General features: G+C 45.2%; 1 protein-coding gene across 1 annotated transcript in view; it reads right to left on the bottom strand.

Moving 5' to 3' along the window:
* Positions 1–15959, bottom strand: part of Polr1E (RNA polymerase I subunit E) — a 151064-nt gene that overhangs the window by 46825 nt on the left and 88280 nt on the right. The gene's annotated exons all lie outside the window — the stretch shown is intronic.

The raw sequence follows: 15959 nt of genomic DNA, 5'->3' as shown, positions 1-15959 counted from the left end.
CATTTAAGAAATGTAATTACACTTTATATGTAAAACAATCTCAAGCAGTACCTTACCAGTACAAACTGTAAAGTACTGTACAGTACATTCAAATCTTATACTGGCCTGGCAACATTAATATTCCCCCTCTTGCACTCATATGCATATAAAACTTTTAATATGCTCTATAGGTACTTCTTCCATGAAAATATACTTACTTTACAACAGGTTGGCCAGGGCACCAGCCACCCGTTGAGATACTACTGTTAAAGAGTTATGGGGGTCCTTTGACTAGCCAAACAGTAGTTCATTGGATCCTTCTTTCTGGTTACGGTTCACTTTTCCTTTGCCTACACATACACTGAATAGTCTGCCCTATTCATTACAGATTCTCCTCTGTCCTCATACACCTGACAACACTGAGATTACCAAACAATTCTTCTTCACCAGAGGGGTTTATTACTGCACTGTAATTGTTCAGTGGCTACTTTTCTCTTGGTAAGGATAGAAGAGACTCTTTAGCTATGGTAAGCAGGGTAAGCAGCTCTTCTAGGTGAAGGACACTTCAAAATCAAACCATTGTTCTCTAGTCTTGGATAGTGCCATAGCCTCTGTACCATGGTCTTCCACTGTCTAGGGTTAGAGTTATCTTGCTTGAGTGTACACTTGGACACACTATTCTATCTAATTTCTCTTCTTCTTGTTTTGTTAAAGTTTTTATAGTTTATGTAGGAAATATTTATTTTAGTGTTGTTACTGTTCTTAGAACATTTTATTTTTCCGTGTTTCCTTTCTTCACTGGGCTATTTTCCCTGTTGGGGCCACTGGGCTTATAGCATCTTGCTTTTCCAACTAGGGTTGTAGTTTAGCAAGTAATAATAAAAATAATAACTCAATGTTAAGGCAGCCTCTACGACATTCAATATTTCATTATTTATGACAAAACTGAGTGGGTGTCTGGTGGCAGAGCTTTGGTCAGTGCAAGTGTCTTGGGTAATGTAAGTTCCAGTAATAACTAATTATAATAGTTTTTAACAATCTGTGTTAGGATATAAAATATTAGCACATATGTAATGTTTCTTATCAGATGGTCAATAAAATAGGAAATTATATTCACGATGTTCTTTGTTATTTAATGTACAGTATGTAGGCTGAAAAGTTTCTACAAAGGTAGTAAAGCATGTGTTAGGATAGGAAATGAAGTGAGTGATTGGTTTCCGGTGAGAGTGGGGCTGAGACAGGGATGTGTGATGTCACCGTGGTTGTTTAACTTGTATGTTGATGGAGTGGTGAGAGAGGTGAATGCTCGAGTGCTTGGACGAGGATTAAAACTGGTAGACGAGAATGACCATGAATGGGAGGTAAATCAGTTGCGGTTTGCGGATGATACTATACTGGTTGCAGACACAGAAGAGAAGCTTGGCCGATTAGTGACTGAATTTGGAAGTGTGTGTGAGAGAAGGAAGTTGAGAGTTAATGTGGGTAAGAGTAAGGTTGTGAGATGTACGAGAAGGGAAGGTGGTGCAAGGTTGAATGTCATGTTGAATGGAGAGTTACTTGAGGAGATGGATCAGTTTAAGTACTTGGGGTCTGTTGTTGCAGCAAATGGTGGAGTGGAAGCAGATGTACATCAGAGAGTGAATGAAGGTTGCAAAGTGTTGGGGGCAGTTAAGGGAGTAGTAAAAAATAGAGGGTTGGGCATGAATGTAAAGAGAGTTCTATATGAGAAATTGATTGTACCAACTGTGATGTATGGATCGGAGTTGTGGGGAATGAAAGTGACGGAGAGACAGAAATTGAATGTGTTTGAGATGAAGTGTCTAAGGAGTATGGCTGGTGTATCTCGAGTAGATAGGGTTAGGAACGAAGTGGTGAGAGTGAGAACGGGTGTAAGAAATGAGTTACCAGCTAGAGTGGATATGAATGTGTTGAGGTGGTTTGGCCATGTTGAGAGAATGGAAAATGGCTATCTGCTAAAGAAGGTGATGAATGCAAGAGTTGATGGGAGAAGTACAAGAGGAAGGCCACGGTTTGGGTGGATGGATGGAGTGAAGGAAGCTCTGGGTGATAGGAGGATGGATGTGAGAGAGGCAAGAGAGCGTGCTAGAAATAGGAATGAATGGCGAGCGATTGTGACGCAGTTCCGGTAGGCCCTGCTGCTGCCTCCGATGCCTTAGATGACCACGGAGGTAGCAGCAGTAGGGGATTCAGCATTATGAAGCTTCATCTGTGGTGGATAATGTGGGAGGGTGGGCTGTGGCACCCTAGCAGTACCATCTGAACTCGGTTGAGTCCCTTGTGAGGCTGGAGGAACGTAGAGAGTAGAGGTCCCCTTTTTGTTTCTGTTTCATTTGTTGATGTCGGCTAACCCCCAAAATTGGGGGAAGTGCCTTGGTATATGTATGTATGTATGTATATATGGCAAAATTCCCTATAACAACAGATTAATATGAGCTGAGAGAAAACAGAAAATAAAGTCAGTGCCTGTTGATTGTTAAAATCAACTCTAGATTGATTGCAGAAAAATTAAAAATGCTTTAATAAAGCACACTAAACACAGAAAAATCCCAATTTATCAAACTTCTTTTAGTAGACATATACAATATGTAGTCTGCTAAAATTAGTATATAGTCTGCTGACAAATCGAATGACGAGACCATTTTGCTTGACAGACTGCTGCGGACTTGTGGAGGTACCGTGAAAGTTGCTTCGCAGCCAGTCTTAAAAACACTTTCTTTCGGAGGAGGTGCTGGATAGCCTTCAGCCGTGGAGATAGGCAGTGAGCTGCTTTGTGAAAAATATTTATGTGAGGCTGAAATAAAAGGCTTTGCTAATCTAGAAGTTTCCTTGGAACATCTGCGAGAAGATCTAGAAGATCTGGGTACCACTCCCTGTAAGGTCACTTTGGTACGACCAGGGTTACTGTGAGATTTCTGACAACCTGATTTTGTTCAGCACCTAACAAATCGAGCAAAATGGGAGAATATAAATGTCCATTTAGTCCCACAGATGTTGGAATGCATCATCCTCCATCACCGTAGCTGGGTTCGGAACTCAGGAACAATACACTGAGTTTGTTGTCTAGATGAATGGTGAACATATCTATAATCAGGGAACCCCATAAAGTCAGGAGACTCATTGCTACTTGAGGATTCAAAGACCATTCTGAACCAACTATTATCCCTAGTCGGCTCAGCTTGTCTGATATTGTGTTCCTCTTCCCTGGATTGATTGGTACTGAAAGATGAATGGCATTTACTTTGGCACAATTTTTTACACCCACTGCTAGCTGGCATAGCAGATGAGATACAGAGCTACACCGTTTGTTGACGTATGTCACTACAGTAGTGTTGTCGCTCATCATCACTACTGAATGACCTTCATTTGTCTCTGAAAAGCGAGTAACGCTAGGTAAGCTGCCTTCAATTCTAGGTAATTTATGTGGAAGGTCTTGCTGTAACCATATACCTAAAATCTGTTCCTTCCTTAGATGGGCTCCCCACCCATGGTGAGAAGCATCTGAAAAATTAAGAAACTATGGACTTAGAATCTAAAGGGGAGATCCCTTTAGCCACCATGAGAGGTCTGTCTTTACATCTCAGAGATCTTCAAACGAGCCAATGGAGGATGATATCTGCGACCACTAACTCTTTAGTTCTCATTGTAGGAAGCTAAGATGTATCATCATGAGGGGTACTGTGCTAGCTTCTCTAGGGAGGAAAGAAGGCCCAGGAGCTTCTGCCATAAGTGAGCTGGAAGGAAATCCTTTTCCAAAAAGGGAGCTCCAACTTGTCTGAACATAACCAATTTTGAAATAATTTGTATTTTTCTAATGATACAAACCTTTAGCTATTTATAGGGGTATTACTTTCGGCGAAGCTGAAAGGATGAGCCATTAAAATTTAGCGAGGGTTAACTACCCATCCCGCTAGTTAGCGAGGGTAGGGGGAGGTAGCTAGCTATCCATCTCACTTATACACCTTTGACTGCGCTTTACTTTGCTTTGAGGTAGTACTTTAAATTGGACGGGGTTGGCGGGTAAGTTTGTATAAATAGCTAAAGGTTTGCATCGTTAGGAAAAGTACAAGTTACAGTGGTACCTCTACATACGAATTTAATCCGTTCCACAACCGACTTCGGATGTAGAAAATGTTCGGATGTCGAAACGAATTTTTCCATAAGAATACATTGAAATAGGATTAATCCGTGGTTGAGCCCAAAAACCTATGATAACTTCTTAATAAACTACTACACATAATTTCCCATGAGAATAATGCACACTAAATTAGCTAATAGACATGTAAAAAAGAAGAATTATCAAAAAATTATAAATAAGAAACAGGTTTTTAGCGTCACTTTACCTTAGAAACTCCAGCGCAGGTGTTGTTTGTCTTGCTACGCAGAGAGGAGACGGACGGGCGGCGAGGATGTAGAGAGGTTAACTACGATAAACGTAAACTACCGTAACTTATTCTAACTTACACTAAGTGAACTTTAACATAACTTGGCTTATTTTTTTTTTATTTTTATATTTTATATTTTTTTTACATTTTCTTTTTTTCTTTTTGATGATTAATTTTAATCACTTTCACTCTCTACACTTAAAATTGATTGAAATTTTTTCTCTTCACTCTTTGCTGTTTTCTTTGAACCACTTCCTTCCTCTTCATCACTAGTTTTTTTAAAGAAGCTATCGATAGAAAGTTGCTTGGTACAGCTTTTCAGAATGTTTCAAAAATAAGTTAGGGAAACATCATCAAACTGCGCAACTACACGACAAACCTGCAATTTCTTTGGATGGTATTTGTCGATGAAGTCGACCACGTCTTGATATTTTCCTAACACCTCTTTTATTTGCACCGAACCTATTGCAAGTTCACTCATACGGACGCCACGTTCATGCTTTTCAATAATTCCTTGCTTTACTTCTAAAGAAAGCATTCCCTTATTCCTTTTCTCACCACTACCACTACCACTACCACTTGCGAAACTAAGCCTTTTAGGACCCATGATTTACGTAAAATACCGTAGAAGGATGAACGTAAAAAATCACGATTAAAACACAGTTAATAGCAGAACGCACAGGGCACAACCACACGAAGCCGAGAGAACAGAGGAATGTCCCAAGCCACGCTAATTGAGGGTCCCTCCGAGGTCGAAGTGCTGCCTTCTATCGGCGGAAATAAAAAACACATCAGGCGCTATGAGCACCGACTACGCGTACGAGTATTGTTTACTTCGGGTGTCGAAAAAAAAATTCGGGTGTAGAGTAGGAACGTGTTCGAATTGTACTTTGCGTGTCGAAAAATTTGGACACAACCGGTACGACGAAAATTGCTTAATTCGTGTGTCGAAATAAAATTCGGGTGTAGAGTAAAAAATTTGCTCAAATTTTACTTCGGATGTAGATACGTTCGGATGTAGAGGTTCCACTGTATTTCCAAATTTGTCATTTGTTCCGTAACTGGAATACAAACCTACGCTATTTATAGGGGTATGACTCACCCATTAGGAGGGCGAACGTCCCTGCCAATCTGGCTTTTTGGCTTTACCCGGGGGAAACCCTAACACCTCGCTAACCATGCTATGCATGGTCTGCAGCCTACACGAGCTGTGTGTGTTGAGATACTAGCAATGTGACTATCAAGGTAAGATTTCTTCCGAGTCATAAGAATCGTCCGAGGTCACCAAGACATACCCAATACCATCTTAACAGGATATGGGGACGCAACAGTAATGACACAATACTAGGTTACACAAGGGAACAATGGTTTACCTGCAGAGGTTAAGGTCAGCTGTGCAGAGGACCCTGGATGTTGATTTCCCCAAGAGAGGGGAGGATGAAGAAAAGAAAGAGCCAGTAATTCTTTTTCATTCACTCAGACTAAAACCAGGTAACAAAGGCCCTCAACCTCCTGCTACTTGTCCATTAGGAGCTTGAGGTAATAAATCAGTGGTTGTGTAGCCCACAAAGGACCAATAGAGAACGTATCGTGTCTCCTGGGAGTTAAGTCTTGCAGGTAGTGGGCGGTGAAAGTCACTTGATGCTTCTACACGGCCGCTCGTAGGACGTGCATTACAGATTAGTTACGATTGAACACCAGGGACGTAGCAATACTCCTGACGTTGAGTGTTCTGGTCAACGTATCGGAGGAGAATTTGGATTCAGTGCGAGGCATAGGACCTTGCGAATCCAGGCAGAGATGGTGCTCTTCGTGATCCTCCTCTTAACCTTCCCCGTGGTGATGACACTCGGGGTGAGCGATCATAGTTTCCTTGAGGAAGAGCCCCTAGTTTTTCTTTGGCATAGTAACTATTGATCTGGATTATTGGTCATACTGCGAAGGATTCCCAGACCAAAGGGTTCGGATTCTGGGATCTGAGCTACCAGAAACGAGGTCGAGCATTTCTTAGATTCATTGTCGTAAATGAGACGTTAAGGGCATCCCATGTGGTTCGCCGACTCTCTTGGCCAAAGCCAACATGAGAAGGAGACCTTTCATCAAGGTCAGGAGACTTCTGCAGCATGGAATCCTGGAACGAGGACTCCTGTCCGACCAAGGGTTCGTAGGCTCGAAGCTCCATATGAGGGGCGATGCCAAAGTGGAAGAAAGGTTATTTCTATCCGGGTTGAAGACCCGGCTCAAGGAATAGTGGTGGCCTTTCATTGCCGAGAAAAGTTCCAGCGGAGAGGAAATGTCTACCCCTTTCAGTTTAAAGGTGGGACTCAAAGCTGAGCGATGGGCTTTTACTGCCAAAACTCCTGCAGATACACAAAGAACTTCGCTATTGCTGGAATAGTGGCAACGAGTGGAAAGATACTCCTTTCACGACACCAACCATAGAAGACATTCCACTTTGCCTGGTAGACTGAGACTGACGATGTTCGCAGGTGTCCAGATATCCTTTTCGCAACTTGTTAAAAAATCCTCTCTGAGTGAGATGCTGGATAGTCTCCAGGTGTGAAGTCGTAACGAAGCTACAGCTTTGTGGATGATGTTGACGTGGTTGTCCGAGTAGATCGTGTCACGGAGGAAGTTTTCTTGGAAGCTCCGTAAGGAGTTGCAGAAGGTCTGGGAACCATTCTGTGTGATGCCATATCAGAGCTATGAGGATCATAGAAAGATTGACCAATGTTCTGGTATTGTTGAGTACTCTTATCGTAAGACAGAACAGAGGAAACAAATAAACATCAATGTTGTCCCATTGTTGGTGGAATGCATTTTGTCAGAGAGCCTTGGGGTCTGGGACGGGAGCAGCACAACGGGAGCCTGAAGTTCAGGGACATTGCAAATAGATCCATTGTCGGAGAACCCCACAAAGTCAAGACTTTGTTGGCTACTAGATGATCCAAAGACCATTCGGAACCCCCTATCTGAGTAGCTCTGCTCAGGTTGTCCGCAAGCACATTCCTTTTGCCAGAAATGAAGCGAGCTGATAGTGTTACTGAATGGACTTCTGCCAATCTCAGTATTTCTACTGCAAGATGGGATAGGGGCTGCGATAAAGTATCGTCTTGCTTGTTGATGTAAGCCCCAACTGTGGTGTTGTCGCCCATCACCACCACTGAGTGGCCCTCCAGGAACTGATGGAACTGTTGAAGTGGCCAGGAAGGCAACCTTCATCTCCAAAAGATTGATGTGCTGGTACTTTTCAAACTCTGACCATAGGCCTGAAGTTGTGTGGTGCAGCACTTGGGCCAACAACCCTTCTTTTAATACATCTGTGAAGAGCAACAAGTCCGATAGGGGGGAGGGGGGAGGACAAGAAGGTTGATGCCCTTTAGCAGATTCTTGTCTGCCACCCACCACTCAAGGTCCGTTTGTTCCTCTGGTTCCATGGGGATCAAAATGTCCGGGGAATCGAAGGACTGATTCCACATGGACTTTAGCCACCACTGGAGAGATCGTATCCTGAAGCAGCCGTTGGGAACTAGACAGGCCAGAGATGATAGGTGCCCGAGGAGACATAGCCACCTCTGTATTGGGAGTTCTTCTCGTCTGAGGAATAGTCTCGTGACGTTCCTCAACCTCGCTAACCTGTCGTCTGATGGGAAGATTTTGTGAAAGTTGTTCCGAATGAATCTCAAATACTTCATTGAAGACAGATGAATTGGGATCTAGAAGTATAAGTCCCTTAGATCCAGGGTGCACAGAAAGTCCTGTGGTCTTACCAATTGTCTGACCTCCAACATGGTCTGGGCTTCGGCCCGAAGGGCCATCTCCTTTGCGGATCCCTTTGCATAGGAGCTGGTTAACACTGGGTCTTGATCAGTGGAGGGAGAGATTGAGTGAAAGGGACGTGATACCCTGAACGAATCACGGAGATTGTCCAGGATTTGGTCCCGAGCTTCATCCACCTCTTCAGGCAGCGATGCAGGAATCCCCCGACTGGTGGACAAGTGGGGAGATCACATATCCTAGTATTTGTGGCCTCGGCCAACTCCTCTAGGATGTTTCCCTCCATGGAAGGACTTGGAGCCTTTCTCGCCCTTGGCAGGAAAGGGCTTTATAGGCACCTTGTTGTCTGTTACTGCAGTCCTGTTTGTCGTTCTCGAAGAGACCGGACGCGGACTGTTTGACCCCCTCTCCGGGTCTTGTAATCCTCGACGAGGACTTAGGCAAAGCTTTAGTCCTTAGACTCTTTCCTCGGAGGAAAGAAGGTACCAAGCACAAAAGTTTTAGGTGTTACAACCTTTTGTTAGTCACGCGTAGGGAAAAGGATGGAATCCTCAACGGGTTTGGAGACTAATCTGCGATCTCGCAGGATTTCCTCAATGAGTGGATGCCGAAAAGAATCGGATAAGGACTCTTCCCTGCGAAAGAACTCAGTCTGAACTGATGAGTGTAGAGCAGGAGGGCGAGAAGTGGGCCTGACAACAATTGACCTTCCCTTGGACGCCCTGACGGGGGTGACGCTGTTCCTTAGAACGGCGCCGTTCTGGAGAATGTTGACGATGGTCAAGGACTGGTTTTTGTGGCCACTGTGCAGGCAGAAAATGCTCGCGAGTAGTCACCTCTCGACGAGCTGCTGATGGGGAATGCCATTCGCCAACCGACCGTTTATGAGTTCGGTGCGATGGCGAATGGCAAGTAGCAAGGGGCTGGTATCGTTTGCCTTCTGATCTCTTCGGAGAACAGGATGTAGCTGGTGAACGACGAGCAGTTGAAGACTGCTGAGCGGCAAACTGCCAGTTAACGGCGAGCTGTCAGCAATCGGCAGGATGTCGATCGCGAATCGCCAGTTGGTGAGGCGAAGATGAGCATTGAACCCTAGACGAGCAACGAACTGCTAACCGTTGGTGAGCGGTAAACGACTAACCGTTATCGAATGGCGAATGGCTAACTGTTGGTGAACGGCGAACAGGGGGTGACTGACGAGCAGTTGAAGGCTGCTTCATCAGTTGGCAAGCGGCGAGCTTCCATTGATCGGCGGGTTGACTCGGCGATCGGCGAGTTGGCGATCGAAGAGACGATGGTGAACAGCGAACTGGTAGAGAAGACCGTGAACGGCTAACCGCTATCGAACAGCGAACGACTGCATGCCAATGGATCAGCGAAGGATGAATAAACAGGTAGCTGAAACCAGCTGGAGAGTCACGAACAGGAGTTTGTCTATGAGCAGAGTGGTTCTAACAAGAGCCGCAAGGCTGGCGAACGACGAGACTGAGGTCACAGGCAAAGGGAGATCAGCAAGATGCCTATTGGCAATCGGGGATCGGCGAGCTGCACAACGATGATCGGCAAAAGGATATGCCAGAAATTGGTGATTGGTGATTGGTGTAGTGGTCGGCAATCGCTATGCTTGTGATCGGCGATCGCTAGGCTTGTGATCTGCGATCGTTGAGCTTGCAATCAGCAAGCTGGCAGGGTAGGCTGACAATTGATGAGTTGGCGATCTGCAAGCTGACGATCGGAGAGCTAGCAATCGGCGATCAGCAAGCTAGCGATCGGAGATCAGCAGGCTGGCGAGCTGGCGATCACAGACCAGCAGGTTGGCGTCTGGCAATCGGCGAGATGATCAGTGATCAGTGGTCTGAGACGACGCTTGGAAAGCTGGCGATCGATCAATCAGATGAGCTGAGGAACAGCAGTATGGTTCAACGATCGGAGAGTTGGCGATCGATGAGTTACTAATCGGCATCAGCGAGCTAGCTATCTGCGATTGGCAGGCTGTGAGCTGGCAATCAGAATGCTGCCTATTGGTGGTCAGTGAGCTGGAGATCGGCAATCAGCGAGCTGGAGATGAGATCGGCAATCGGCGAGCTGGAGATGAGATCGGCGATCGACGAGCTAGAGATGAGATCGGTGACTGGCGATCTAGAAATCAGCGATTGGCAAGCTGATGATTGGCGATCGGCGAGCTGGAGATTGGCAACACCAGAGGTCGACGATCAAAGAAAGACAAGCTAGCAATCGGAGATCGGTGAACTGGCGATCGGCAAACTGGCGTTCGGAAAGCTGACTATTGGTGATCGGCAAGCTATCGACGATAGCAAGCTGATGATTGTCTATCGGCGAGTTAGCAATCGGCAACTGTGAGCCACATGAAGCCGTTTGATGGCGAGAGATCGGAGATGAGTGTTAGACAAGCGAACGCCGCAAGGCTGGCGAACGGAGAGTCCGAGGAGAGTCCGGTGAGAAAAGCGAGGGTCGGTAACCAATGAGAGAATGGCGAGACTGTTGAGAGTCGTCAGACTGACGATATCACGAGGTCCTTGAACGATCCTCCTAAGGGGATTGTTCGGCAGAAGTTGACGACGAGTCACACAGGCAATTCTTTGCCAAAGGAGAAAGAACGTGTCTGTAGCGTCGAAGAGGACCACGAATTCAGCAAGCTCGCCGATGACGATCCCACATAAAAGACTGCTCAGCAGGATGATCTCTGAAAGGACTCTAGAGAGGTGTCTCTATGGGTTGTCTCTCGCGAACGAGAGGGGTAATCATCCGCAGGAGTGGCAACAAAGATGACGAAGGGAAGTTCTCCCTCGGAAGGGAGAAACAGCCTAACACCTGGGGAGGAAAACTCTTCCTCGGAAGGGAAAGTAGTCCAACCCCTGGAGGCGGATCTCCAGGCAGTGCTCTTTGCTTTCCATCAACAAGCCTTGTTCAAGTTGAAGATCTGTATTGAGCGCTAACTAAAAAACGTAGCTGGAGCTAGTCCCGCGTGTTGATCAGGAGCTGCCACAGGTGCAGGAGAATAGGAAAGTGATGGCGCAGTGACAGCAGATTCCCCAGGAACGAAAGGCACTGCTCTTCTACTACATCGGCTATCTTAGCCAAACAAAGATGAACGGCATCGCTAACTGAGGAAAAATAAAACAAATTATGTATGTAACAAAAAACTACCACGGACGGGAAAGGTGTCCGTGAGAAAAGACACAAATTAAAGATTGAACACTACCTTCCATAGCCGGCATCGACAAGAGGAGAGCAGCAGCGTAAAAAACTGTAACTAAAGAAAAATTACAATTAAATAATTCTGCTAAGGAAATTAAATACTCGGGAGAACCACTCAACTCTCCGGCTGGAAGGGGGTTCCCCGTGGAGACAAAGCTGAAAAGTTAAATTACATCAGTTATAATTTTACTTAATCAATGAAGAAAACTACTCGGAAGCACAACCTAACACACGAACAGAAAAGTTGTTACCCCTGCAAAGTACACTGTCGGCTACTTACGAAAAGTAGTGAGCGCTTAAGTCACGTTCTCAGAGGCCCGCACCGCCTTCCCCCCAACAGATTCCTTCTAAGAACACCTAGAGGAGAAGGCGACGACAACAGCCGAATGAAGGAGTATCCAAACGATGACAATTCCCCTGTGGCAGCGGCCAAGATACACGGAAGGCTATCCGCCGAACTGATGAACAATGTCCAAGAGAGAAAGGTCAGACGGGAAGGTTCTTCATCCTTGAGAACCTGCCGTACTACACCGTCACACACAGAGCAACATACACCGTAAAGAAAGCTTACAACATATATAAAAACATTAAGAATGTTTTCATATTTATGAAAGAAAAACATAAGTTAAAAAGACAAATATTAATGGCAGTCCAAAATAGGAGAGAAGGAAGAGCGGTAACAACTGCTCTCCCTCTGAGCCAAAAGCAAAATGAAACAAAGTCACAGTTGTGTAAGTGAGAGGGGTAGCTAATTAACCCTCTACCCCACGCTAACTAACGGAATGGGAAGTTAACCCTCACTAAATTCTAATGGCTCGTCCTTTCAGCTTCGCCGAAAGTTAATACCCCTATACATAGTGCAGGTATATATTCTAGTTATGGAACAACTATAGATTCTGTCAGAGATGGATAAACACTGGCTTGGGCCAAGTCTATATCCATGTTCAAGTACCATATGCGGCATTGAGGGACGAGACTGGACTTCTCTAAGTTTAGGTGGATCCCTAGATCTTCCCAAATATTGATCAGGAGGTTCCTGTAACCATCGAGTTGTGATCTAGTCTTTGCCTGGAGAAGCCAACCCTCTAGGCACCTGAACAGTCTAATCCCAATGCTGTGTGCCCATGAGGAAACCAGAATGAACAGAGAAGTGAATACCTGTGGTGTTGTGGCCAGGCCGAAGCATAGTACATTGAATTGGTACACTTTCTCTTTGAAAAGGAAACCTAAGTACTTCCTTCACCTTAGATAAACAGGGATTTGGAAGTAGGCATGTTTCAGGTCAGCAGGAAGTCGTTCTTATATCACTATTGTATAGAAATCCAATGCCCTTTTTATCACTCCACCTTTTTTGTTAATAATAACTACATTTTCATCCTTTAAAGCAAACATTCAAGTCTTCTTTTCATCAATTTGAAGCTTCTTCTTTTCTTTAGTTTTCCTCAATTTTGATCTGATTATGTGTACAAATGTCTTGGGTTTTTAGTTTATTTATTGTTTTAAATAGTTCTACTAATTCTATTACATCTCTCCGACTTTACCCTCATCTCCAATCTTTTCTTTATTAGGTTTTTGGTCTTTTCTGATAGTTTTCCTTGAGCTTGTCTAGGAACTTTTCCACTTATCTCTTGTGCTGGTTCCAATACAGATTTTTTTAAATTACTGTTAATATGTTATTTTCATTAGTAAAATAAATTTTTGAATATACTTACCTGGTGATCATGTAGCTGCAGCTCTGCTGCCCGACAGAAAAAACCTACGGGCGGGATACGCCAGCGATCGCTATACAGGTGGGGGTGTACAACAACAGCGCCATCTGTCGAGTAGGTACTCAAGTACTTCTTGTCAACAAAGAACCAATTTTCTCCTCGGTCCACTGGGTCTCTATGGGGAGGAAGGGTGGGTCCTTTAATTCATGATCACCGGGTAAGTATATTCAAAAATTTATTTTACTAATGAAAATAACATTTTTCAATATTAATCTTACCCGGTGATCATGTAGCTGATTCACACCCAGGGGGGTGGGTGGAGACCAGCATACATGTTAACATTAGAAGCTAAGTATCCCGTATTTCATTTTAGCAGTTATTCAAAATAACAAACATAAAATTAATAAGTACCTGGTAAGGAAGTCGACTTGAACCATTACTCTGCCTTTTTAAGTACGTCTTCCTTACTGAGCCTCGCGATCCTCTTAGGATGCTGAGCGACTCCTAGGTGCTGAAGTATGAAGGGCTGCAACCCATACTAAAGGACCTCATCACAACCTCTAATCTAGGCGCTTCTCAAGAAAGAATTTGACCACCCGCCAAATCAACCAGGATGCGAAAGGCTTCTTAGCCTTCCGTACAACCCAAAAACAACAATAAAAAGCATTTCAAGAGAAAGATTAAAAAAGGTTATGGGATTATGGGAATGTAGTGGTTGAGCCCTCACCTACTACTGCACTCGCTGCTACGAATGGTCCCAGGGTGTAGCAGTTCTCGTAAAGAGACTGGACATCTTTAAGGTAAAATGATGCGAACACTGACTTGCTTCTCCAATAGGTTGCATCCATTACACTCTGCAGAGATCTGTTTTGTTTGAAGGCCACTGAAGTAGCGACAGCTCTAACTTCATGTGTCCTTACCTTCAGCAAAGCATGGTCCTCCTCATTCAGATGAGAATGGGCTTCTCTAATCAAAAGCCTGATGTAATAAGAAACTGCGTTCTTCGACATCGGTAAAGCAGGTTTCTTAATAGAACACCATAAAGCTTCTGATTGTCCTCGTAATGGCTTCGTACGTCTTAAATAGTACTTAAGAGCTCTTACTGGGCATAGTACTCTCTCTTGTTCGTTTCCAACCAAACTGGACAGACTTGGAATCTCGAACGATTTGGGCCAAGGACGAGAAGGGAGTTCGTTTTTAGCTAAAAAACCAAGCTGTAAGGAACATGTAGCCGTTTCAGATGTAAATCCTATGTTCCTGCTGAAGGCGTGTATCTCACTGACTCTTTTAGCTGTTGCTAAGCAAACGAGGAAAAGAGTCTTCAAAGTGAGATCTTTAAAAGAGGCTGATTGAAGCGGTTCGAACCTTGCTGACATCAGGAACCTTAAAACCACGTCTAAGTTCCAACCTGGTGTGGCTAACCGACGCTCCTTTGAGGTCTCAAAAGACTTAAGGAGGTCCTGTAGATCTTTGTTGTTGGAAAGATCTAAGCCTCTGTGGCGGAAGACTGCTGCCAACATGCTTCTGTAACCTTTGATCGTAGGAGCTGAAAGGGATCTTACCTTCCTTAGGTGTAAAAGGAAGTCAGCTATCTGCGTTACAGAGGTACTGGTTGAGGATACTGAATTCGCCTTGCACCAGCTTCGGAAGACTTCCCATTTTGACTGGTAGACCTTGAGAGTGGATGTCCTCCTTGCTCTGGCAATCGCTCTGGCTGCCTCCTTCGAAAAGCCTCTAGCTCTTGAGAGTCTTTCGATAGTCTGAAGGCAGTCAGACGAAGAGCGCGGAGGCTTGGGTGTACCTTCTTTACATGCGGCTGACGCAGAAGGTCCACTCTTAGAGGAAGAGTCCTGGGAACGTCTACTAGCCATTGCAGTACCTCGGTGAACCATTCTCTCGCGGGCCAGAGGGGAGCAACCAACGTCAACCTTGTCCCTTCGTGAGAGGCGAACTTCTGCAGTACCTTGTTGACAATCTTGAACGGGGGGAACGCATAAAGGTCTAGATGGGACCAATCCAGAAGAAAGGCATCTATGTGAACTGCTGCTGGGTCCAGAATCGGTGAGCAATAATTTGGGAGCCTCTTGGTCATCGAGGTAGCGAACAGATCTATGGTGGGCTGACCCCACAGGGTCCATAGTCTGTTGCAAACATTCTTGTGAAGGGTCCATTCTGTAGGGATGATCTGACCCTTCCGGCTGAGGCGGTCTGCCATGACATTCATGTCGCCTTGAATGAACCTCGTTACAAGCGATATGTTTCGATCTCTTGACCAGGTGAGGAGGTCCCTTGCGATCTCGAACAAGGTCATCGAATGAGTCCCTCCTTGCTTGGAGATGTACGCCAAGGCTGTAGTGTTGTCGGAGTTCACCTCCACCACCTTGCCTAGAAGGAGGGACTTGAAGCTTCTCAAGGCCAGATGAACTGCCAGTAGCTCCTTGCAGTTGATGTGTAGTGCTCTTTGATCCGGATTCCACGTGCCCGAGCATTCCCGACCGTCCAGTGTCGCACCCCAGCCCGTGTCCGATGCGTCCGAGAAGAGAAGGTGGTCGGGGGTCTGAACAGCCAGTGGTAGACCTTCCCTGAGAAGAATGTTGTTCTTCCACCAAGTCAGTGCAGACTTCATCTTCTCGGAGATAGGAACTGAGACCGCTTCTAGCGTCATGTCCTTTCTCCAGTGAGCAGCTAGGTGATACTGAAGGGGTCGGAGGTGGAGTCTCCCTAACGCGATGAACTGGTCCAGCGATGAAAGGGTCCCTATCAGACTCATCCACTGTCTGACTGAACATCGGTTCCTCTTCAGCATGCTCTGGATGCATTCTTGGGCTTGACTGATTCTGGGGGCCGACGGAAAAGCCCGAAAAGCTTGACT

Source organism: Palaemon carinicauda, chromosome 1, assembly GCF_036898095.1.
Source record: "Palaemon carinicauda isolate YSFRI2023 chromosome 1, ASM3689809v2, whole genome shotgun sequence".
Lineage (NCBI taxonomy): Eukaryota > Metazoa > Arthropoda > Malacostraca > Decapoda > Palaemonidae > Palaemon > Palaemon carinicauda.
Note: the sequence above shows the minus strand (reverse complement) of the source record. Positions and strands in the feature narration are given on the sequence as shown.